At 43.6% G+C, this 26,533-nt stretch overlaps 1 long non-coding RNA gene across 1 annotated transcript in view; it reads left to right on the top strand.

The window, feature by feature from the left end:
• LOC147106359 (uncharacterized) overlaps nucleotides 1-25,004 on the top strand; it is a 47,549-nt gene extending 22,545 nt beyond the window's left edge. Inside the window, exons 3-4 of the long non-coding RNA XR_015081434.1 lie at nucleotides 24,443-24,653; nucleotides 24,901-25,004. This is a non-coding gene — a long non-coding RNA (uncharacterized LOC147106359). The remainder of the gene's footprint in view (nucleotides 1-24,442; nucleotides 24,654-24,900) is intronic.
• The last annotated feature ends 1,529 nt before the right edge of the window (nucleotides 25,005-26,533 follow it).

Below are 26,533 nucleotides of genomic sequence, written 5' to 3'. Positions count from 1 at the left end.
GAAGTTAGATTGGACCTTCAAATGTAGTGCAGATGCTGCAGTCAGTGTTGGAGTTAAACTTGGCTTCATATAAAGCTGCTGCTACTGAGGTTACATACATCGATGGAATCTGGAAGCAGGATAATCTAAGCACTCACATGGCTACTTCTCCTGCCACGTACATGTAGTGCATTATGTAGAGATGCAAAGACATTTCTGGGCCATAAAGCAGAGGTATGGGAACCTGCCCGTATAGATTCATGTGCTCAGACACATTCCTACTCCGCATTTCCCTAATCCCAACCACCACATCTCTCCTCCAGCAAGTACCCACTGTTCTTGCTATTCTTCATCCAGTTTCCTATCTATTTCCTTTTAATCTTGAATCCCCACAAATTTACACTTAAGACGCCCTGGTTAAATATGAACCTGTCTGTTCATGCTGACAGATCTGTTATTTTTTTTTACATTCCCGATTTCCAGCAACTGCTGTGTTTTTCTTGGCTTTGTACAAGCCAATTTCAAAATGGTTTTATTTTGATTACATTTCTCAATCTATATGGGATGAGTTTTTAAATTCCTCTTCAGTTGTGCATTGTGGAGGATGGGGAATCTCCACTTTGTGTTACGAAGAACCATCTGCTATGAAAACAAACAAATGGATTTAGGCTGGTTTTGTCAATGTTTGCCTTGCAATATTAGAAAGTTTCTTCAGCAGACGTTAGCGAATTATTGGACATAGTTTGACCATGAAGAATGGATTGTTTCTTTTCATCTGTGAAATTGTGATTTTTAGCAGGGGTGGATGGAAGAATTGATTTACTTTAGAATTATAGTAAATGCAGGTGAAGACTTTGGAGGAACAGGGACAGACTTAACTTTAAAATTAGAGCTAGGCCGTTTAGGGGTGATGTCAGGAAGCACTTCTTTGCACAAAGGGTAGCGGAACTCTCTCCCTGTTGAGGCTGGGGGGGTCAATTGAAAATGTCAAAGCTGAGATTGATAGATTGTTGTTAGGGAAGGGTATTAAGGGTTATGGAACCATGGCACATAAATGGAGTTAAGATACCGATCTGCCATGATCTAACTGCATGGTGGAACAGGCTCGAGGGGCTGAATGGCCTCCTCCTGTTCCTATGACTGAACTAGAGAAGGTAAAGAATAAAGCTACACAGTAATATTGAGACAAGATTGGAGGCAATTTTAAATTTCTCAGGCCAGGTAAAGTGGAGCAGTTGCATTTCCCACTCTGTTCCCGTCGATTCCCCCCCCCTTTTAATGCTGTTGGTTTTGGTGGTCGATGAGTGTACATGAGACCCCGATGGTATTTTAACCCACTCCTGAGGGGTGTGGGTGCCCGTTGCTTCCGCCCCTCCCCCGCCAGGAACAGCTGTCAGGAAGCCTGCGATTGGGTTACAAGTCGTTCCTTTGTGTGGCTAGGAGGAGCAGCAGTGAATGGAGCAATAATCGCCTCAGGAATAAATGTATTACTTCAGGATTTGTTCGAAGTCTTTACAATTTTTTTTTAATGTGTTGTTTTCTAACCCTTCAGGGAGTTACTATGCTTGAAATCTAAAACATAAAGCTGCCTGTTCACCTCTGGCACCCAAGTATAAATTTAAGCCTGGAGCGTGGAATCCTTTACTTAGACTGGTAAAAATCCTAAATTGAATACATTTGGAATGTCTATATTAACTTGTCAGTTAGAGGAGTGAGGCAAAAGCAGAAATTTTGTCTGTTTAGCAACTTGGTGCAGAACCTGAATACAACAACAACTTGGCACAGGCTCTGAATACAACAACAGCTGGACCCAGAATCTGAATACAACAATAACTGGACCCAGAATCTGAATACAACAACAACTGGGCCCAGAATCTGAATACAACACCAACGTGGCCCAGAATCTGAATACAACAACAACTTGGCACAGAATCTGACTACAAGAACAACTGGAATTTGTATAGTACCCTTTTTAATGTAAGGAAGCATCCCAAGGTGCTTCACGGAGTAGCGTAGGAAATGAGAATGCCAGCTGAGCCAGGAGAGGTGAATGAATACAGGGAGATTCTTTTGATTAAGGATGGATTCAATTATTTCTCTCAAGCTTTCTTTGATCCTGTGATCCTGGAGTGACTGGGAGGAGGGGTGGGGTGGGTGGAAATGCTTAAACTCTCAACTCCAGTAATGTGCATTCATATTATTGGATAGAAATGACTGATTATATTCATCTACAAATGCTTAATGCACACACATCAAATTCCTCTCTCTTCTATTTTGATGGAGGCATCAACCTGTTTAAAATAAATGAATCAACGCCCTCCATTAAAACCGCAGACAAGGAACCTAGCAGAAGTGTGTTGAGCATTTGTATGAAAAAATTGTCGACTATTTTTCTAAACTAAAGGGGTTATTTTACTGACTACACAATGCGGGGAGTGGGGGTGGTGTTGGGATGTGACACAAATACAAATTTGGAACGTGACCCTCAATGTCTCATCTCTGATCACAACTCTACATTTCACTACAGATGAGTCAAAGTAAGTACACATTACTTTAAAAAAATGATAGGGTTGGAGTACTAAGTACAAAAGACAGAGGAGAACATTGCTGATTGATGCTATGCTGTTTGTTGACACCCTCGCTACTTTGGGGATTCAGAATTTATTTAATTTAAACTTGAGTGCCTTCTATTTTTTAGCTCCAGCATTGCACAGCCGTTTCAATTATTTCTCTCAAGCCAGTTATCCTTGTGTGTCTCTATAGTCTGTTCTAAAGAAGGACAATTTTTTTTATTGTTGTCCAAAAAACTGGTGAAGATGAATCTGAGGCTAAATTGCTACTTGCAATTTTTGTCATCATTATCTTTCAATGATCTAGACTTGAATATAGGGGATATGATTAAGAAGTTTGCAGATGATACTAAAATCAGCTGTGTGGTTGATACTGAAGAAGGAAGCTGTAGACTGCAGGAAGATATCAATAAATTAGTCAGGTGGGCAGAACAGTGGCAAATGCAATTCAATCTGGAGAAGTGTGAGGTAATGCATTTGGGGAGGGCTAACAAGGAAGGGAATACATATTAAATGGTGGGACACTGAGTAGCATAGAGGAACAAAGGGACCTTGGAGTGCATGTCCACAGATCCCTGAAGGTAGCAGGCCAGGTAGATAGGGTGGTTAAGAAGGCATATGGAATGCTTGCCCTTATTAGCCGTGGCATAGAATACAAGAGCAGGGGGGTTATGCTTCAACTGTATAAAACACTAGTTAGGCCTCAGCTAGAGTACTGCGTGCAGTTCTGGTCACCACATTACAGGAAAGATGTGATTGCACTAGAGAGGGTACAGAGGAGATTTACAAGGATGTTGCTGGGAGTAGTGAATCTTAGCTATGAGGAAAGACTGGATAGGCTGGGTCTGTTTTCCTTGGAACAGAGGAGGCTGAGGAGAGACCTTATTGAGGTGTATAAAATTACGAGGGGCCTAGATAAAGTGGATAGAAAGGACCTATTTCCTTTAGCAGAGGGGTCAAAAACCAGGGGGCACAGATTTAAAGTAATTGGTGGAAGGTTTAGAGGGGATTTGAGGGGAAATTTCTTCACCCAGAGGGTTGTGGGGGTCTGGAACTCACTGCCTGAAAGGGTGGTAGAGGCAGGAACCCTAACCACATTTAAAAGGTACTTGGATGTGCACTTGGGATGCTCTAACCTGCAGGGCTACGGACCAAGAGCTGGGAAGTGGGATTAGGCTGGATAGCTCTTTGTTGGCCGGCGCGGACACAATGGGCCGAAATGGCCTCCTTCCGTGCTGTAACTTTCTATGATTCTATGATTCATTGTAATTTTGCATCTCCCTTACTTTGCAGTACTTGTTTATTCTGTTTTGCCTTCTGTTCAGATGTAATAGCGCTATTCACCCATTGTAGCTGTAGGAGAATAAATATTGACAGACTTACTGATAGCAATTCTGCTCTTGCCTGCGTATGTGAGGATTTTCCAGCATCTACAGCATTGATGGTAACAGAGGTATTATTCCATATCTTTCAATCAAGGTCTCCAGCTTGTGCTACTGCAATTGTGTGAACAATGGAAATACGATATATGTTGCAACGATATGTGAAGAATTCTTTCCAACTGCTTAGGAATCGCTATCTAAGAAATCTAAGCAATCAATTACAAAGTAAACTGAATAGAAAGAAAGACTTGCATTTGTATAACAACTTTCACAACCTCCGGACGTCCCCAAGCACTTTACAGCCAATGAAGTACTTTTGAAGTGTGGTCACTGTTGTGATGTAGGAAATGTAGCCAATTTGCACACAGCAAGCTCCCACAAACAGCAATGTGATGATGACCAGATAATCTGTTTCAGTGAAGTTGGTTGAGGGATAAATGTTGGCCAAGATACAGAGAGAACGCCCCTTCTCTTGAATAGTGCCATGGGATCTTTCATGCACACCTGAGAGGGTAGACAGGGCCTCAGATTAGCGTCTCATCTGAAAGATGGCATTGGTATACAGTGGTGTTCGCCAGGGGTCAGTTCTAGGACCACTGCTTTTCTTGATATATATTAATGATTTAGACTTGGGTGTACTGGGCACAATTTCAAAATTTGCAGATGACAAAAAACTTGGTAATATAGTAAACAGTGAGGAGGATAGTGATAGACTTCAAGAGGACATAGACAGGCTAGTGGAATGGATGGACACGTGGCAGTTGAAATTTAATGCAGAAAAGTGCAAAGTGATACATTTTGGTAGAAAGAATGAGGAGAGACAATATAAACTAAAGGGTACAATCCTGAAGAGGATGCATGAACAGAGAGACCTGGGGGTATATGTGCACAAATCGTTGAAGGTGGCAGGGCAGGTTGAGGAAGCAGTTAAAAAAGCTTACGGGATCCTGGGCTTCATAAGTAGAGGCATAGAGTATAAAAGCAAGGAAATTATGATGAACCTTTATAAAACACTGGTTCGACCTCAACTGGAGTATTGTGTCCAATTCTGGGTACCGCACTTTAGGAAGGATGTGAAGGCCTTAGAGAGGCTGCAGAAAAGATTTACAAGAATGGTTCCAGGAATGAGGGACTTCAGTTATGTGGATAGACTGGAGAAGCTGGGGTTGTTCTCCTTAGAGCAGAGAAGGTTGAGAGGAGATTTGATAGAGGTGTTCAAAATCATGAGGGGTCTGGACAGAGTAGATAGAGAGAAACTGTTCCAATTGGCAGATGGGTCGAGAACCAGAGGACACAGATTTAAGGTGATTGGCAGAAGAACCAAAGGCGACATGAGGAAAATCTTTTTTACGCAGCGAGTGGTTAGGATCCGGAATGCACGGCCTGAAAGGGTGGTGGAGGCAGACTCAATCACCGCTTTCAACAGGGAATTGGTTAAGTACCTGAAGGAAAAAAAATTGCAGGGCTGCGGGGAAAGGGCGGGGGAGTGGGACTAGCTGACGTGCTCTTGCAGAGTGCCGGCACAGGCTCGATGGGCCGAATGGTCTCTTTCCGTGCTGTAATCATTCTATGATTCCCTCAGTACTGCACTGAAGTGTAACTCTGGATTTTGTGCTCGAGTCTCTGGAGAGGGACTTAAACCCAAAACCTCTGACTCTAAGGCGAGGGCGCTACCACTGAGCCACGGCTGACACACAGAATAGAAGCAAAGGTTCAGAAAGTTATCCTCTTTGTCAAAACCCTTACAAAAATGTTGTTGTCTTTGATTGTGCTTTCAACTGGTTCCAGTAACTTCGAACAGGCTTAACAATTTATCTTTGAGGTGTAACATTCTGATTTAAAAGCTTCATTTCCAGCAATTACAGAAAGCTGAATGCTGCATTAACTAGCGATGTTTCCAAACTTCTATATGGCATTCATAGGACACTGACATCCAACTAACGGGAGACCAAATCTTGGCCGGTTACACCATTGCACCTTCTACTTTTAAATACTGGTTCCTTCCATATTGGATCTTACATCTTACAGAATATGCCTATAGGACTGACAATGATATTAACTTGCTGTAAGAGTACACATTTATATGCATGCAATGATTTACACTTTTAATATAATGTAAACTCTATAGTCTTCTTTTGCTTCCTATAAAATCCCCCTGCAAGACAGTTAGTTTCATTTATAGGGGTCTTTGTGATGACATCATTTTGCTTTTAACGCTTTCTTTGGATCTGATTCATGGTACTTCACTTTTCATTGCTGTTGTAATTTTCCTGTATGCTGGGAATTGTCATAATATCATCAATTATCATTCTTGCTGATGGTAATCTATCGCTCTCCTTTCTTCAAGGCTTCTACTGCCTCTTTTTTTAAACGATTTATACAATTCCATGGTTTTTAATAACCGATTGTGAGGAAGCACTTTGTGGCATGCACAGCTGGGGTAGCCACTTGGCATAGAAAGCAAGTTGGCAACCTCGCCTTGCCAGTTTAATTCAAGTCTACCATTTTCTTGCGAATCTGTCGCCAGGTCATTTGGAGTGCCAGTAACTCATTCGCTCAGTCAGCTATATCTTGCATCAGTCCTTTCTGTGGAGCGCGCTCGCCAGTGCCAACATTTGTCAGAGACACTTGTAATGCAGTGGAAATGCTCGCAATGCATCATTTAGAATCATAGAATGGTTACAGTACAGAAGGAGGCCATTCGGCCCGTCAAGCCCGTGCCAGCTAGAGCACTTCAGCCAGTCCTACTCCCCCGCCCTTTCCCCGTAGACCTGTAAATTGTTTTCCTTCAGGTACTTATCCAACTCCCTTTTGAAAGCCACGATTGAATCTGCCTCCACCACCCTTTCAGATCCTAACCACTCGCTGCGTTAAAAAAGTTTTTCCTTATGTCGCCTTTGGTTCTTTTGCCAATCACCTTAAATCTGTGTCCTCTGGTTCTTGACCCTTGCGCCAATGGGAACGGTTTCTCTCTACCTACTCTGTCTAGATCCCTCATGATTTTAAACACCTCTATCAAATCCCCTCTCAAATCTTCTCTGCTCGAAGGAGAACAACCCCAGCCTCTACAGTCTATCCACTTATCCCCCATTTTGTGTGTGAACTGGAATTTCCAGGCTTTTATCATTTGAAAGGCTGAGTGCACTGGGATCCAATGGGTTGCAACCGGATGGAAGTAATGAAGAAAAATCACATAATTTAGCAACAATAGGTTCTTTCGTGCTGTGGATGCTCTTTCACTATGGGATGGTTTCCCATCTGAAAGCCCTGTGGCTATTGATCATCTCAACAAAGTAAAAGGGCTAAATACAGCAGTATGGTGACAACTTTCTGATCTCTCTTTTTGTCGTATAAACTATGCTTTTACCTGCAGAAAGACCACCCATCTACGTGGAATGGTGTTGGATTGGTTCTGTGATGGGTCTAATATAACACCTGGAGAAACACATTCATCCCAGAAACTAAGGCGTGCTGTGCAAATGCTCATCTCTAAACTGTTTCCATGTTGCTCTTGTCCCAACACGTGCGTCTCTTGCAGCTGTTGGCATCTGAACTGACTGGCTTTGTAAGGTTCAGTTCGGAGAAGGTCCATTTTAACTGGGTTTCCGACTGCCGCCCTTCTTCCTTGGGTCAGTGAACACCCTGATCTGGCGATAATGTCGTCACAGACACATGAGGCGTGGTCACTTCCCGTTGACACCATTGCACGTGTACAATGACCAGGTTGTCACAGTCCATGCAGATGCAAACGACCTATTGGGTGTAGCTGGTTTACAAGATGATTGATTGTATCATCCACAACTAAATGCGGGAGAGCCGTGCACTTAGGCTGCTCCACCGAGACCTGGACCGTGAGGTAAAAGCAGCTTCAAGCACCAGTTTAACAGTCAGCTGTGGCTCAGTTGGTAACACTCTCGCCTCCTGAGGTTGTGGGTTCAAGTCCCACCCCCATAAAGTTAGCACAAAATCTAGGCTGACACCCCAGTGCAGTGCTGAGGGAGTGCTGCACTGTGGAAGGTGCCGTCTTTCAGATGAGATGTCAAACTGAGGCCCCGTCTGCCCCTCGGGTGAATATAAAAGATCCCATAGCGTTGTTTCGAAGAACAGGGGCGTTTTCCCCGGTGTCCTGGGCAATATTTTATCCCTCAACCAACACCTAATAAGAAGTAACTAAAATAATCACATTGCTGTTTGTGGGACCTTGCTGTGCGCAATCTGGCTGCCGCGTTTCCTATATTACAACATCATTAAAAACCTCGGAGGAGGCACTGGCCTAGAAATTGGTTGACGCGGTGCCCGTTTGACAGGTGTAAAATGAGGGCGTAAGCATCCAATATGGCACGGCGGTGTGTGAACGCATTTACACCATCATATTGATGAAGGCAGACAAAGGCATCCAAGGGCAGTGCTTGAAACGGGCATTGGGGCCTTTGCATATGCAAATAAGGGGCTGAAAATCTGTTTCTGGTCCCTTTCTCGAAATTAGTCTCAGCTGATTGGGGTCACCGAGCAGGCAGCGCTGAGGAAGACCAGGTTTACTTGCGGCCTACCAGTCGCAACCATTGAAAACCGCCACGCCTGAAAGGGAAGTTTTGAAAAAAAAAATTGAGTAGCTATTGACAACATGGCCGACCTGCATCATCAATGATGTCACACTAACGATGACAATGCCAGAATGACTATTGACACTACGGCCCACACCATGCTATTGACACCTGCGCGAGTAGGGTTGGTGGTTCGGCTTAGAGATTAGGATTAGAAACCATTTTTAGTAATTTTGACCCCACGTTGTCAATAGCAGACACCATTCTGGTGCTGGGATCGTTCCCTGCGCTTAGTTTGCAGCGGCCTGTTGGAGTGAACCAATTTCGAGGCCTGTGTCTTTGCAACTTAACCGTTCAAGTCTTGAACTAGAGTTGATATTAAAACATTCTTTTTAAAGCTTAAAGCAAAAATCCCTCCTAGGTAAAATAGCCAATCATCTCTCATTGTGACGGGTACTTATTTAAAGGGATTGTTGTTTTGCTGATAGCTGAACATTTTACTGACTATAATATGCACGGTAATGTTATGAAGGGTGAAGATTTACTATATGCCAGTAAGTGTAGGAGTTGAGAGATTCTTTTCCTCGCTGTTCTTCATTAACGAGGAACATACAGTCCTTAAACACCTACGCATTCTTTTCAGAAATGTGAGCTCTGCATTTACTACAGCATCAGTCACTGTAAAATATGACCACGTTAATTTGCCTTGCATCATGGTTCTGCTCAGTGGAATTGGTGTAAAACATCATAACACAGGGACTGCATAATGTAATGGAATAAAACGTTATCCACTCGAGGACTGGATTGGGCTCCAGACTGCTGGGAGAAAACTCTTGCACCGATAGCTATAAAATTTTAATGAAGATTGACTGTAAACCCTGGTGCTATTCAATACGAGCACACAGCGCTGCACAGCTCCTAATTCAGTAATAGCTACATGGGGCCGGATTTTGCCAATGGGGAGCTTTTGGAGGCGGGTCTCCCACTTGTCGGGTTTTAGTCCCGCCTCCATCAACTTCTGGCCAACCCACGCTATTTTCCCTTGATTGACCTTGTTAAGCCCGCCCAGCGGGTTTAGCAGGCCAATTAAGGGAAAGCTGATTACAGAGAATGTCAACGTATGACGTTTCATGTGTCACAAATTTTTGACAGATGAATTGTCATCGTTTGACAGCTCTGTGAAGCTGTCAAACACTGACATTCTCTGTAGTTTGATGAGTTCTTGAATTCAAGACTTCATTAAACCTCTTTCTTTTGCAGAAATTAGATGGTTGTTGCATTGGAGAATGCAACGGCCATCTGTCATCTCTGCCACGGAGATGCGAGACTCTCCGCATCCCCACCGACTGAAGCCTGCAGGAAGAAACAAAGGTAAGTAAACCTTTACTAACACTTTCCACTTACCTCACATACTCACCTCTACACACTTGCACCCATCACTTACCTTCACAGCAGACTTTTGCACCCCCCCCCCCGACCCCTGCAGACCCACTACTCGCCTCGCTGGTGGGTTTTGGAGCCTTCGGGAAGCCTGCACTTGTGTGGGCAAAATGGGGATAATCCTCTTATCTGCCTGTTAACTATCTGTTAACAGGCAGTTAAGTGGCTGTAATCCCTTTTACGCCTCCAAGGAGACGGGACCTGGCGCGGAACGGCTACCCGCCTCCCGGGAAGATGGCATGGAGGCGGGTCGGGGGCGGGATGGGCACACGCCCCCAATTTCTGCCATTATCCCGGCAGTCCCGCCTCCAAACCCGCCTCCCCAGGGCTGGCAAAATCCAGCCCATAGAGTCTACAGCACAGAAACAGGCCATTCGACCCAACTGGTCTATAACGGTGTTTATGCTCCGCACTTGATATAAGTTGAAAATCTCAACCACACAAGTCTCACGGATGGCTGGTGTGAGGAACAGAAATCGCACTAGTGCAACACTGGGTGTACCTACGAGATTAGTTTGATGATATTAAAGGTTGGAAATAAGTAGGGAGATCAGGTGGGGAAAGGCTGTCCAGTAGCTGTTGGATCACACACGGGTGAGAGAGAAAGTGTGGGTGTGCTTGGCAAGTGGGAAGGACTGGGTCAGGACTGAGGCCTCCAATGCATTTATGGAGGGGTGCTGGTTGTAGAATTTGGGGCCTGGGGATTGGGAGCAATAGGAGGAGATGAAGCTGAGGCCTTGGATCACTCAGGAGGGAGGAGCAAGACACCTGAGCTACTGGAAGCAGAAATGGCACATGGGGAGGAAAAGAGAGAGGTCAGGAACAGAGACCGTGCATGAAAGGAAAGTAGGAGGCTAAAGCCCCAAACCTATCGTAATCCAAGGTCCAGTTAATGAACCCAAGTCTTGGAAATGGACTCCCCTAAAGGGCGACACAGGCTTGTGCTCATTCTACAGCCACCCGAGGCCTACAGGAGCCATTTTCTTCTCCCACCCCCTGCCCCCCTTTGCCCTCCTTGAGGTGGGCTCCCAGTGTCGGTGGTAGCTAGGCTGGGGCAGGTGCAAAGCCTTCTATGCTGAATTCCTGCTGGGATTTTGCAGAAGGGGACAAATTCCTGCCTTAGCATTCACCCAACAACTGAAGCAAGATTAATTGTCCCTAATTTCCTGGCTTAACCAGCCTCCTTCGAAGAGGGGAGCTACACTTATCACCCTCCAGTCCTCTGGCACAATTTCTCCTTCCACTAAGTTTGTAAAATTATATTCAGAGCTTCTCCCACTTGTTCTCTATTTTACCTCCAGATCCTTGGTTATGAACCAACAGGTCCTGGTGATTTGTCTATCTTCAATGTGAGTAACTTCTTTTAGTACCATTTTTCTTTGAATAGTAACCTCCAATCGCTGTTCTACACCCACTTCTGGTGGTTCTACGGTTTCAGCATTTACCTTCTGTGTGAAAACGGAGTTAAATTATTTATTCAGCATCTCTGCCATTCCCTCGTGCTCCACTGCAAGCTTCTGCCCTTTAGCTCTAAGTGGTCCTACCCTGTGCAATGTTTCCTCTAAAATGTTGTTGTTGTGCGGGGCCAATTTTTTTTCAATGTGCGGTACCTTTATATTTTTTTGCGTGGCCGCGCTCGAGCGGTATTTGAGAGCTAGTGAGCGGCCTGTGCGTACCTTCAAGATTGCTGCCTGCCTGCGCAAGCACACAGCTTAAAGGGAACATTGCCCCTATGATAACCTTTTACCATTAATGTTTCTTTTTATTGCCCTTAATTTTCTCGCCTACTCCCTCTTAGCCTCTCTGATCTCCCTTTTTTTGTAGCTTTTCTAATTTTTTTAAATCAGCTCTGTAGCGAAATGCTTTTTAAAACATTTCAGATTTGATTTAATCTCTCCGTTCATTATCCTCACTCTTCAACACCCTCCCTTATTGGACTATACTTGCTTTATATCATTCTCCTTTTTAAATACTCCTTATTGCTAATCCATGGTTCTATTTACATTTTTTTTCTTGTCTAATCTGGGCACTGATTCTTTCTATCTTGTTGTTTTCTTTTCTAGACAAGTGCCACACAGACGCAGCATATTTAAAAAAAACACTTCAATTCATTCAGAATAAAACATGTCCTCTGTAGTTTTTCAAAATTATTTGAAGAAAAGCTAGAGTGAAAACTGCTCGAAGCTAAAAAGAACAACACTCTGGCCGACTAATTGGTACTGATCACCGTGACAAATTTAGTTTGCTGCATACACACAAACTGCACAATTAAAATTCAGCTCCCAACATTACAGCTCTGGGCAAAAATATCAAGTCCCTGTTCAGGCTTTTGGGACAGACTGAGGCCTTCAATTAAAACTTTTAGAACATAAGGACATAAGACGTAAGAGCAGGAGTAGGTCATTTGGCTCCTCGAGCCTGCTCCGCCATTCAATGAGATCATGGCTGATCTGATCTTGGGCTCAGCTCCATTTCCCTGCCCGCTCTCCATAACCCTCGACTCCCTTATCGTTCAAAAATCTATCTCCACCTTAAATATATTCAGTGACCCGGCCTCCACAACTCTCTGGGGCAGAGAATTCCAAAGACTCATGACCCTCTGAGAGAAGAAATTCCTCCTCATTTCCAATTTAAAAGGGTGCCCCCTTTATTCTTAAATTAGGCCCCCTACCTCTAGATTCCCCCACGAGGGGAAACATCCTCTCAGCATCTACCCTGTCAAGGCCCTTCAGAATCTTATATGTTTTAATAAGATCCCCTCTCATTCTTCTAAACTCCAATGAGTAAAGGCCCAACCTGCTCAACCTTTCCTCATAAGACAACACCTTCATCTCTGGAATCAACCTCGTGAACCTTCTCTGAACTGCCTCCAATGCAAATATATCCTTCCTTAAATAAGGAGACCAAAACTGTACGCAGTACTCCAGGTGTGGTCTCACTAACGCCCTGTAACTGGACTTCCCTACTTTTATACTCCATTCCCTTTGCAATAAAGGCCAACATTCCATTTGCCTTCCTAATTACTTGCTGTACCTGCATGCTAACTTTTTGTGATTCATGTAGAAGGACCCCCAGATCCCTCTGTACCTCAGCATTTTGTAATCTCGCCCCATTGAAATAATAATTTGCTTTTTTATTTTTCCTACCGAAGTGGATAACCTCGCATTTTCCCACATTAAACTCCATCTGCCAGATTTTTGCCCACTCACTTAGCCTATCAATATCCCTTTGGAGATTCTTTGCGTCCGCCACACAATTTGCTTTCCCACCTATCTTTGTATCATCAGCAAATTTGGCTACATTACACTCAGTCCCTTCATCCAAGTCATTAATATAGATTGTAAATAGTTGAGGCCCCAGCACTGATCCCTGCAGCACCCCACTAGTTACAGTTTGCCAACCTGAAAATGACCCATTTATCCTGACTCTCTGTTTTCTGTTAGTTAGCCAATCCTCTATCCATGCTAATATATTACCTCAAACCCCGTGAGCTCTTATCTTGTGTAGTAACCTTTTATGTGGCACCTTATCGAAAGCCTGCTGGAAATCCAAATACACGACATCTACTGGTTCCATTTATCCACCCTGCTTGTTACATCCTCAAAGAATTCCAGCAAATTTGTCAAACATGATTTCCCTTTCATAAAACCATGCTGACTCTGCTTGACTATATTATGATTTTCTAAATGTTCTGCTACCACTTCCTTAATGATGGACTCCAGCATTTTCCCAATGACAGATGCCAGGCTAACTGGTCGATAGTTGCCTGCTTTCTGTCTCCCTCCTTTCTTAAATAGGCTGCATTACATTTGCTGGGACCTCTCCAGAATCCAGGGAATTTTGGTAGATTACAACCAATGCATCTACTATCTCTGCAGCCACCTCTTTTAAGACTCTAGGTTGCAGGCCATCGGGTCCAGGGGACTGGTCCACCTTTAGTCCCATTAGTTTACCTCGTACTTTCCCTCTAGTGATAGTGGAAGCATTAAAAGACACACAAAACAATGGAAAAATGTAATCAAGTTATTGCAAAATGTGTAATTTTTGTTTAAACCTTTATTTTGGACATTATGGGCTGGATTTTGTCAATGGGGACGTGATGGAGGCGGGACTCCCCTTTTTGGGTTGTAGTCCCGCCTCCATCGATTTGTGGCCAACCCACGCGATTTTCCCTTGATTGACCTTGTTGAGCCTGCCCAGCGGGCTCAGCAGGCCAATTAAGGGACACCCGGTTACAGGTGACATCAGGGATTGACATTTCATCTGTCAAGAGCTTTTGACAGGTGAAATATCAGCGTTTGACAGCTCTGTGAAGTTGTCAAACACTGACAATCTGACTTCTAACTTGAGTCCTTCTCCACAGACTCAGTTAGAAATCTCTCCAGAACAGAAAGCTGAATGCTGCAACTTTTGACAGCTCGTGGCCATTCTGCTTTCTGTGCCGGTGAACTGAGGGACTCCCGAGAACTGAAGGAAGGAAGCCTGCATTAGTAAGTAAAGGTAAGTAAAACTTATTTAAACACTTTACACACCAAACACACTTACCTCTGCACTCATGTACCCATCACTCACCTGAACACCGGACATCTCGAACCCTCCAAGCCCTTCAGCCCAACGTTCCGCCTCGCTAACTTGGCGTGGTTTGGAGCTGTCGGGCAGCCCACACTTCAGGACTAAAAATAGAAATTAGGCCAAAACCTACCTGTTAACAGACAATTAATTGGCACTAATCCCCTTCCCGCCTCGGGGAGGCGGGTCGCAGCACAGGTCGGGTCCCCGCGTCATGGGAAACGGGCATGGAGGCGGGTTGGGGGGCGGGAAGCGTTCGTGCCCTCCGATTCTGCAATTTTCCCCCCACTCCTGCCTCCAAACCCGCCTCCACAAGGCATGGAAATTCGAGCCCTATAAGTTTCAGTTACTGAGGGAAAAATGTGATAGGTCAAAAGTATTCAGGTGAAAGTTTTTCAGAAGACATTTTGAAAAATTTGTGGTGAAAAGCCACCCTAGTGGCTAGATTGTGCACTTACAGGATGGCCAGTTTGCGTGCATGTTTTCCATTGTGAATGTGGATATAGGAATTCATAATTGAAAAAGTTGACATACGAGTGATGAACAGTGACAACAGGAAGTAAGGTTTGCAGACAGGAAGTGCAAGCAGACTTAAATTTTTGTAAGATATATATTTGCACACATAGGCAATGTGATAGTAAATAAGGTTTATCTTGTGTTCTTTTATTTATCATCTGTTACATTATGCGACAAACTTGTTTTTGCAGTATTTTCTATTTGGAAAACAAACTTCAATATGCATTAGAGAAAAGGATCAGGTTTTATTTTTAAATAATTTCAGCAGTACTTTTTCTTATGTCTGCCTAAAACAAGCGGTAGGCCTCTTTCACGTGCAAATTGGGGTCCTTACGACTTAATTAGGACCCCAATTGCAATTCTAGAGGATACTGGCAGACCGCGTGACAAGCTTACTCCTCCCACGTGTACTGGCGCTCCGATCAGGAAACGGCCAGAAAAAAATGTTTTTTGTGGAGCCAGAAGGAGCAGGAGTGCTCCTCCTAGCTCCAGAAACCTACCATGGGGGGGGGGGGGCACTGTCGACCAGGCCCTCGCCCCGCCACGGTGTCCTATCCCCCTCCTCCAAGGACCTTCCTGAGGCCGAAGCGTGGTAAACTGGGTTGCCTGTTTTGTGTCTGCTGGTCACCTGCCAAATGAGGCCGGGGCCTCAAAATCACGGCCACCTCTTCGCCGTCGAAACGGGCGGCTGGCCAGCGCAATCTAAGAACATAAGAAATAGGAGCAGGAGTCAGCCATTTGGCCCTTCAAACCTGCTCCGCCATTCAATAAGATCGTGGCTGATCTTTGACTTCAACTCCTCCTTCCCGCACTATCCCATATCCCTTGATTCCCTTAGTATCCAAAAATCTATCGATCTCTGTTCTTTTGCCAGTTATTTTAAATCTATGACCTCTGGTTACTGACCCACTTGCCAGGTGAAATCAGCTCTTCCTACTTGCCCTTCATCATTTTGAATACCTCTATTAGACTGTCGGCTGCTCAAAAGTCAAAATCCACCTCTTTCAGTGAGGTAAAGTTCCATGGTCATAAGAACATAAGAACATAAGAAATAGGAGCAGGAGTAGGCCATTCGGCCCCTCGAGCCTGCCCCACCATTCAATAAGATCCTGGCTGATCTGATCTTGGCCTCAACTCCACTTTCCCGCCCGCTCCCCATAACCCTTGACTCCCCTGTAGCTCAAATATATGTCTATGGTTGCACAACCTTTCTGCCTTTTAATCCATTGCTGCAGATATGTGCTCGCTCAGACTGCCAACTAGCTCTGCACTGATTGCTCTGAAGATGCTGATCAAGGTCACTTCTGCAGAATCTTCTAGGTAGTCACAAGCCCTTCTGCAACAGTGATTGTGTCTAACTTTAATGTATTGGCACACGTCAAAGTATTAACAAATGTTGCAATGGGTCAATTTGGTAACCTAGCAACATATCTTAGGGAAATAATATTGAACCTGCGTGTTGCAGTGAGTTTGCATGTGTTCTATTTGTGCTGTTTTCACCTTCTGACCAGTTTCCAACTCGACATTGCTTCATAATTGATCTTGTCAAAATCAAACCATGTAGGAGAAAAGTCTTGCAAGACCAGCTGCTGTGTATAAAAAGCGGAAGGCTTGATTAGGAAGAATCCATTACAGTTTGAGCTTTCTCGAACATTTATTCTCCCGTTCATGGATAGACTACCATTCTACAATTTCCTTAAGCAGACCAAGTTCCTTAAATTCCTTACCAGGTTTAATTATTAACCACTAATTGCAGTGAACAACTTACTGAACAATATGTGAGATGTCTGATGTAAGCTACAAGTGGACCAAGTGATATACAAGGTCGACGCTGAGCTATAGTACAGATGACAGACTTCGATCGGAGGTTCAAAACGGTCTTTATTCACAGGCCTGGGGAGAACCTTCCGAGACCGCTCTCGGATCCAACTCCACCGAAAGTTTAGTGAGTTACATTCTTATACATAATCTTATCAGTCATATCCTGCCCTAGGGGCAGGTACAAAGCTATCAATCATAGTCTCTAGTATTCCATTATATCCATTGCTTCTACCGCGTGACATTTTTACGCTTCTCCCCATATTCCACAGTTAATCATGTTTTTTGCTTGTTTGACTTATTCCAACTCCTCTATCATCGTGGCCGCCTTCTTATCTATTCTTGTAGCCTGGAGCCACAGTCGTCTATTGTCCCTGCCAGATGGTCCGGCTCAGTAACATGTTTTCATAAGATAACAGTTCTTGTTCATTCGGCCTACTGGTCCGAACTATCTCTGCAAAGCACAGATTCCGACCTTGTAACCTGCTCATGTTACTTCTGCAAGGCAAGCATATTGTAAGGTAAGCCATTTTGCCTTTTAGACAACCATGTTGTAGCTTCACAAACAAGCGAAGGCCGACTCATCACTTAATTCTTATGTATGTTATCTTGTATGCGTGCTATCCTGCCTGGCTGAATAGGCGTCCTCCCCAATCTTCCCACGAGCCAGACTCTGCAGCTGGCTTTGCAGTTTAATTTCCCATCATCTCAGTACTTGTCTTTAGAGTTTAGCTGGATAAATACAATAAATACAGACCTATCTACCGTTTAACTCAGGGTACGAATTAATTCGCTACCTACACCCTGTACACTGGTGCTACATTATACATATTCTAACATAAACTAAAGTATGACATTAATTTGGTTACTGCAGTCCCCCCTTATGGCCCATTTGTCACCTTGACCCAATATGGCCAATATGCTACAGTTTAAGATTGTTTGCTATGAGTTCCCGTCGCCCTGGTGGTACCAGCCCAGGGTGTCTAGTACTCATACTTCCACAATCCTAAATACATTTTTCATAATTATTCTTCTCACGCCCTACCCCTTGTTTGTTAGTGGTTAGCAACAGTCTTTCTTTCTCTCCTTCTTTCGTTATTTGTTTGGTTACGGCTTGTGCTAGATTTCGCCACCGGCAATATCCACAAAGTAATAACAAAAGGATCATTAATACGGCGCCTTGCACAACTACCAATATGTGTGATATGATCCTTATCCAGGGATGTATACCAACATTTAGCCCCCAGTTCCAGATCTTATTGTACCAAGGAGTTTCTGCTAATGTTTTACTAATGTATTTTTGTTGTTTCTTTAAATCTTCTATTCTATGATAATATTTAAAATTTCCTTTGTTTCCTGTTGTAATTTCTTCCAAGCTTTTTCTTCCTCTAACTTAGGGTGTCCAGCGACGCCTCCCACGTCAGCGCGTTCCATCGTCCTTGGTTATACAGGAAGTAAAGCCTGTATTTTAACCAGGGCCCTTGTGTACGGTGTCTTACAGCCTGTATTTTGAGTACAGGAGTAAAGAAGTCTTACTCCAATTATATAGGGCCTTGGTGAGACCACACCTGGTGTACTGTGTATAATTTTGGTCTCCTTACCTAAGGAAGGATATACTTGCCATAGAGGGAGTGCAGTGAAGGTTCACGAGATTGACTCCTGGGATGGCGGGACTGTCGTATGAGGAGAGATTGGGTAAACTAGGCCTGTATTCTCTTGAATTCAGAAAAATGAGAGGGGATCTCATTTGAAGCATATAACATTATTACAGGGCTTGATAGGGTGGATGCTGGGAGAATATTTCCCTTAGCTGGGGCCACAGCCTCAGGATAAAGGGTAGGCCATTCAGGACTGAGATGAGAAGAAATTTCTTCACTCAGAGGGTGGTGAATCTTTGGAATTCTCTACCCCAGAGGGCTGTGGAGGCTCAGTCTTTGGGTATATTCAAAACAGAAGTCGATAGATTTCTGACTAGTAAGGGCATCAAGGGATATGGCGATAGGGCCAGTGAATGAAGTTGAGGCAGAAGATCAGCCATGATCTTATTGAATGGTGGAACAGGCTCGAAGGGCCGAATGGCCTACTCCTGCTCCTAATTCTTATGTTCTTATGTTCTTATGTTCTTAATTGCCTTGGGCTCTGGTATGACATAAGCTTCAACCTCTTTATTAAGCCCCATATTATTAAGTGACCAGGTTTTCTCTTCCCGTGGTCTTGGTGGATGTATATATTGGTGCCCTATCTGTGTAGATATCTTTGGATAAAAACAAAAGTTTGGTTGGGGAATGCGACAAGTCAGATCTTGATATTCATATTTCTGTTCAGTTGTGGTGACACAAAATGCCCCGTTGTTCTTTGGTGCTACCCTTGTCCAGTGTATCCCCCTTGGGTGTACCTCAAGGGTGCAATTGGTGGATTTTGTGAATCCACACTCAGCTGTATCTCCCTCGCTGGGGGTGGGGGGTGTGTGCACACCCATGTTCTTCCCTTGTGGTGGCACCCGTCCATTACCACCCCCCTAAGGTTCCATTCTTCTGGTTATTATCTTTATCCCTTTCCCACATTGCCTTGGTAGGGACATCATGATATTTAACCCAACTCTCCCTTTGTACCTCTCCTATATTAATCACATCATATAGGGACTGTCCCTCTTCTGGGAGTTGTGGGATGGCCAGTACAAAGCCAATCACCTTAGTCCATGGGGTCAGACAATTGCCTGCCCGGTATACTTGTCCCATTTTACGCCCTTCGCATAGGCTTTTATTTGTGTTCCAGATCCTCATTAGTAATCCAGTCAGGGACCTATCCATTATTTATTTGCTTGATGTATTGCTGATCTGATCAATAATTGTATTAATTGTTTTTGCATGGGGAGCTACTATCCCTTCCACCCCCAACAATTGTGTTGTCATTTGTTTTCCTGCCAGTGCCATTTGCTGGCTAATTCCAGTGGCTTGTTTTAGTAACTTCTCTATTTTTGCTTGTAGTTCTTCTACTCCTTCGTTTACTCCTTCTATGTCCAAGCTATTAACTGTTGCTAACCCGGCCGCATACCCTGCTCCGGCCATTTCCAATATTCCCCGTTTCTTACGTCTTTGTAAGATAGATTTTCCCTGTGGACCCTCTAATTGTTTTACTCACAGGGAGTCCCATAATTGTTTTGTATGATTGTTACACATCGCGGGCATCTCAAAAGTACTCATATTAATAGCAAGCTTAATAACTCTATGTGTCACACTAAAATACACCTCATCTTGTGGTTTTCTTATTATTAAGCCCCCTCGTGATCCTTTATCCATTGACGGGCAAGCTAGTGGGGTTGTGGATGATGGCGGGATGGTTGTTGTACTTGTTAAGTCTTCCACACAGAAGGTGCCATTTAAACACGCGCCCCATTGTCCAGGGATCATCTTAACCACACACGCCAGTGGTAGCCCGCGTGATCCATCACCGTATCTGATCCCCTTACCACTCTCATCGTATGTACAGATTTCATTACTACATACTGTAAATCCTGCTGGACAGCGCCTCTCTCCCTCTTTATTCCCAACAGACTTATACTTAACCATAAAATCCCAAGTTGCTTGCGCCTCCCACTAGACTCAACGCTTATACTTAGCCATATAATCCCGATGAGGGCGCAAATGATGCTCCACTTCACCTTTCTATGAGCTTATCGTTCCTGTAAAGATAGACAAAGGGGCCAGTCATCACCAGCCGATTAGAATTATTCTATTCTTATTTGTTCTATCAGTTCAAGATGTTGTACATCTTGTTCGTTCCTTGATCTGTGGCTCTGTTTCCAGATATACTTGAAGATGCATATCACAACGTATAATAGCATTAATATATGTATAGCATCCTCCTTCCATTTTTCATACTTTTGCTGGGACCTCATTCTGGTTGTCCCGAGTGCTCTGCTCTAGATCCCATATAATCTGTTGGTCTTTGGCCTCATGTCTGAGAGCGTGTAATTGCATACACAATTGTTTAATAAATCTCCTAATCCTATCCTTCAGGGGCCCGACATCCTCACCCCCGGTAACGACTCCTTCTGGTAGTGTCATTGCTCGTCCGGTCATTCGTTCAAAAGGTGTCAGCGAAGTAGTTCTATTCGGAGTTGCTCTAAGTCTCATCAATATACTTGGGAGTAACTCTGCCCATCCCTTCCCTGTGTCTTCTATTGCTTTAGCTAAGGATAATTTCAAAGTCCGGTTCATCTTTTCCACCACCCCTGAACTCTGAGGGTGGTATGGTGTGTGGAACCTTTGTCTGATACCTAATAATGCGCATGTTTCCTTTATAACCTTCCCTGTAAAGTGCGTTCCCTGGTCTGAATCAATCTGCAGCAGGACCACCCATCGTGGTACTACCTCCTCTGCCATTATTCGTGCTACTGTTGTTGCCGTACAATCTCTAGTGGCGAATGCTTCAACCCATCTAGTAAATTGATCTATTATTACCAAACAGTACATTTTTCCCTTTGATTTTGGTAGAGGTCCAGTAAAGTCTATCTGCAACTTCTCCCATGGGCCTCTTGGTCTCGGCTGGTGTCCCCACTTTACCTTGACAGGTTTCCCTATGTTATACTGTGCACATATGGGGCAGTGTCTACAGAATCTGTCCACAGCTTGTTTCATTCTGGGCCACCACCAGCATCGCTGGAGGTTGTTTAACATATTGGATATACCTGTGTGTTGTCTACCATGGTACATTTTCATTAATTCTTGTTGTATACAGCTTGGTGTACATATTTGCTGCTCTTTCCTCCATATTCCCCCCGCCCTTTCTCTTGCACCCCTTCGTTCCCACAGCTGCTTCTCCTTCTGGGAGACTTCCTTATGTAATTTGGATATGTCTATATCCTCTGGTAATGCAATAATAGCAGCTATGTCTATTTGCATTTCTGGTTCTGTTTCGATCTTGTTTACCACTGCAATCTGTTGCTCTACCACCTTTCTGGCTGCATGATCAGCGGCTCTATTTCCCTTTTCCGTGGGAGAATTCCCCCGCTGATGGGCTTTTACCTTTACTACTGCTGTTTCAGTGGGTAACCCTGAGGCGGCTACCAATTTCTTTACTAAGTCCTCATACTGTATCGGTTTGCCCCCTGAGGCGATGTACCCCCTTCTACTCCAGGCTGCCATATAATCATGTACTATGCCAAAAGCATAGCGGCTATCGGTATAGATATTCACCCATTTTCCTTCTGCCAATTTTAATGCTTCTGTCAATGCCGTTAGCTCGGCAACTTGTGCTGAACTATCCCTTGATAATCATCCTTCCCTCTGGATGGTGCCGTCTCCTGTCACCACAGCCCAACCTGTTCGTGGTGTTCCATTAACATATTTATGGGACCCATCCACCTATAGCTCTAAGCCTGCCTCCGTCAAAGGTAATTCCCTGATCCTGTCTACATACTCTAATTCCTCTTCACTGGTGCAACAGTGTTCTTCTCCTTCCATTTCCATCATAGATGCGGGATTTTGGCTCATGTCTCTAACTATCTGTATAGATTTATCTTTGGGTAACAGGACAGCCTCCCAAGCAGCCTTCCGACCATTTGAGACAGTGCTGCAATTAGTTTACAAGATATGTTGTGTTTTTCACTTGAACTAAACACGAACACTTGGGCTTCATTGGTCAGATTCCTTTTCTCAGCTGCCCGCTTGGCTGCCTCATCTGCCCATGCATTGCTCTGTTGGTGTCGGTCAGTAATCTTCTTGTGTGCTTTAATTTATTATGTTATGTATCCTAGGTAGATTACTCTGTCCTTCCCTACCTGTACCTTTCTAGGGTTTAACTTTAGTCCCGCATTCTGTAGGGCTCCCAGTACCGTAGTCAATTAAATATTGTAGAGGGACCTGCCACTATCGGATGTTCTTGCGGACTGGAGTTATCTTATTCAATTCAGACTACACCAATTTATACCAACCAGAATTTCACCATGGCCACAATGAAAGTCTGGATTTAATAGGTTAATTAACCTCATAGCTCCAATTTAATGCAGATCAATTTTTTTAACTAATCAGTATCACTTGGAAAAGAAAGAAGCCATTTTTAGCAAAGAAACAATCACTCATGACTTGTAAATATTCAAATTCATTTTCTTCCAGGCACATTGACAACTGTAACTTCAAGGCTGAAGCTTATCTTTTGTAAAACAGTGAACAGATAAAACAAAACAAAATAGCACATTCTTGCAGAAAACAGTAAATTATTTCATATTTCTTATTGTCCTTTCTTCAGATGTCTTTCCAAAGTACTGTAAAAACATTGAATATAACTGGAGAAAAATTAGTTTTTCACATTTAAACAAATCAAATCACACTGCTTTAGAAGATTTCACCTTAGCAACCGTGACTCCAAGGTTAAATCTCAGACTGAAACCTAATCTTTTGTTGAACAAACTTTTTGTTGTTCTTCTCAGTTTTTTACACACCAGCTTAACTTAAATTAGTAGTTTTTTTTTCTGGGGGTACGATCTTATTCGCACATTCTTAAAACTTCCAAAATCCAAGACAAGACAAAAGAGTCAAACGCTTTTAACACAGAGAAGTGGGTGGAGCTAAAACAAACATGACAGAATCTTTCTTTTCAATATTCATAGTCAGGAAAACTTTCATCCTTTAACACACACTTTCACACAAACTGAAATTCCAGCATTTTTTTCTTTAAGGTTCCTTTCACTCAGCAAATCTTGTGTTTTATTTGCCTCAGCACAGACGTTAATAACTTCCATGTCGGTAAAGCTTTAAATTTCTCTTTTTTTTTGTTTCTCTTTTTAAATCGGTGTCTCAGCAGATGTTCCTGGCTTTCCAAATCCCTGGTTTTTTTTCCTTCCTTTGCTGAGTTTTCAAATTGGTTAGCCTGCAAATTAGATCTTTTTCCTTCTTTATCTCTTCCTTCTGTTTCAATTCCTTACATTGTTTCTGGTAACAAGCTAAGATTACCATTCCCCCTTTTCCCTCTTTATCTTTGTTTTGTCCCCTCCACCAAGCCCTTTGGCTCTCTGCACTGTCTTCGGGATCCCATCCTTTCTTTTTCATAGTTTCAATGAGTTTCTGATTTTTGTCCGCTAAATAGCGGGTGACGGAGTCAAGACCTCCTCAAGGGGATGGTCCGTCCCTCCTTTATTTCTGCATCCTGTTTAGGCATTCTATATAACTTCCGACTTACTTCTCAATGGTTCTTATGTTACTCTATCATTCACCCACACACACTTATTTGCGCACACTCACTCGTCACAGGATCATGATCCTGTGGTGTTTATAGTTCCCTACACCTACTTAATCCTGGCTGTCATGTAGGACTATGTCCTCTTAATTCCGGCTCAGGCTAGGTGTTTGGGATAGTCAACCACCCTTCCGTGTCAATCACCCCGTGACTCCCAACGATCCAATATTCATAGGACTTTATCGCCTATTTAGCTGTCTATCCGACCTAGAGGATTTTGCCGCCTCCCTGGCTTAGAGGATTTGCCGCCTTCCCGGCTTACCAGACTGCACCCCTTTCTCGAGTCTGTCTTCCTATGTCCTTTTAATCGCAGATCTACCGATTCTCACAGGACGTTCTGAGCTTTCTAATTTATAGGTGGTAATTTAAATGTACTCACCTTTTCTAGCTCAACGTTCCCATGGGACCGGCCAGTGTCTACGATCCTGCCGACTACGCCAATTGATGTAAGCTACAAGTGGACCAAGTGATATACGAGGTCGACGCTGAGCTATAGTACAGATGACAGACTTCGATCGGAGGTTCAAAACGGTCTTTATTCACAGGCCTGGGGAGAACCTTCCGAGACCACTCTCGGATTCGATGCCACCGAAAGTTTAGTGAGTTACATTCTTATACATAATCTTATCAGTCATATCCTGCCCTAGCGGCGGGTACAAATTTATCAATCATAGTCTCTAGTATTCCATTATATCCATTGCTTCTACCACGTGACATTTTTATACTTCTCCCCATATTCCGCAGTTAATCATGTTTTTTGCTTGTTTGACTTATTCCAACTCCTCTATCATCGTGGCTTTCTTCTTATCTATTCTTATAGCCTGCTCAGTAACATGTTTTCATCAGATAACAGTTCTTGTTCATTTGGCCTACTGGTCCGAACTATCTCTGCAAAGCACAGATTCTGACCTTGTAAACTGCTCATGTTACTTCTGCAAGGCAAGCATATTGTAAGGTAAGCCATTTTGCCTTTTAGACAACCATGTTGTAGCTTCACAAACAAGCGAAGGCCGACTCATCACTTAAATCTTATGTATGTTATCTTGTATGCGTGCTATCCTGCCTGGCCAAATAGGCGTCCTCCCCAATCTTCCCACGAGCCAGATTCTGCAGCTGGCTTCGCAGTTTAATTTCCCATCATCTCAGTACTTGTCTTTAGAGTTTAGCTGGATAAATACAATAAATACAGACTTATCTACCATTTAACTCAGGGTATGAATTAATTCGCTACCTCCACCCTGTACACTGGTGCTTCATTATACATATTCTAACATAAACTAAAGTATGACATTAATTTGGTTACTGCATGTCCACCACCCTCTCCAATGATCCTTGGTGGACAATAAAGAAACTTGTGGGAATGGTAGTGACGTAAGAAAACTACTAGGCACTTGGTCTAAGCGTTAAACAAAGCTTTAATCAACCATTTTACAACATGGAGGTCTAGTTGTGTCCTTCACTAGTTCCTAGAAACATAGAAACATAGAAGATAGGAGCAGGAGTAGGCCATTCGGCCCCTCGAGCCTGCTCCACCATTTAATGCGATCATGGCTGATCATCCAAATTCAGTACCTGGTCCCTGCTTTCTCCCCATATCCCTTGATCCCTTTAGCCTTAAGAAATATATCCAACTCCTTCTTGAATATATTTAATGAATTGGCCTCTACTGCCTTCTGTGGTAGAGAATTCCACAGGTTCACCACTCTCTGGGTGAAGAAATTCCTCCTCATTTCTGTCCTAAATGGCCTACCCCTTATCCTTAGACTGTGGCCCCTGGTTCTGGACTCCCCGACTATTGGGAACATCCTTCCTGCATCTAGTCTGTCCAGTCCTGTCAGAATTTTATAAGTTTCAATGAGATCCCCTCTCATTCTTCTAAACTCCAGCGAGTACAAGCCCAATCGACCCAATTTCTCCTCATACGTCATTCCTGCCATCCCAGGTATCAGCCTGGTGAATCTTCGCTGAACTCCTTCCATGGCAAGAACATCCTTCCTCAGATAAGGCGACCAAAACTGCACACAATTCCTGTTAAGAATGTCCTGCTCAAGCTGGGCCCGTGCCTGAGTATTTATACTCTCCCTGGACAGCGCTACCCTCAGGCCGCTCAGTATTATTTCATAAGTCTTTCTTTCATGAATGACTGATTTATGTCAGGTAGCATAGTGGTTATGTTACTGGACTAGTAATCCATGAGGCCTGGGCTAATAATTTGGGGACTATGAGTCCCACCACGACAGCTGGGGAATTTAAATTCAGTTAATTAAATAAATCTTGGATATAAAAGCTAGTAATGGTGACCATGAAAACTCATGGATTGTCATTAAAAAGCCATCTGGTTTGCTAATGTCCTTTAGGGAAGGAAATCTTACCCGGTCTGGCCTACATGTGATTCTAGACCCACAGCAATGTGGTTCACTCTTAACTGTCCTTTGAAATGGCCTAGCAAGCCACTCGGGCGTACTATATCACTACAACA

This window comes from Somniosus microcephalus, chromosome 16 (genome assembly GCF_052327205.1).
Source record: "Somniosus microcephalus isolate GS21.2 chromosome 16, FLI_Smic_1.0, whole genome shotgun sequence".
Taxonomy (NCBI): domain Eukaryota; kingdom Metazoa; phylum Chordata; class Chondrichthyes; order Squaliformes; family Somniosidae; genus Somniosus; species Somniosus microcephalus.
Note: the sequence above shows the minus strand (reverse complement) of the source record. Positions and strands in the feature narration are given on the sequence as shown.